Raw genomic sequence first — 222 nt, 5'->3', positions numbered from 1 at the left:
AATTCTATTGCTCTTGTGTATTAGGCACTTAATGTTAGAAAAATATTGATGAATTCCAAATATTGGTTGTTAGGGACTATTGAAATGGCACTTTGATAGTTGAAAATTCCACAAAATTTGAGGCATTGAACGCATGGAAGCTAGGATAATGATGCTGGTTTGAAAAATGCTAAACTCTGTGGCAGAGTTGAAACAAAATTAAGCTAAGACTCAAAGGATAAG

The sequence above is a fragment of the Theobroma umbraticum genome, unplaced genomic scaffold (genome assembly GCF_002168275.2).
Source record: "Theobroma umbraticum cultivar Fairchild unplaced genomic scaffold, ASM216827v3 scaffold_12.1, whole genome shotgun sequence".
Lineage (NCBI taxonomy): Eukaryota > Viridiplantae > Streptophyta > Magnoliopsida > Malvales > Malvaceae > Theobroma > Theobroma umbraticum.
Note: the sequence above shows the minus strand (reverse complement) of the source record.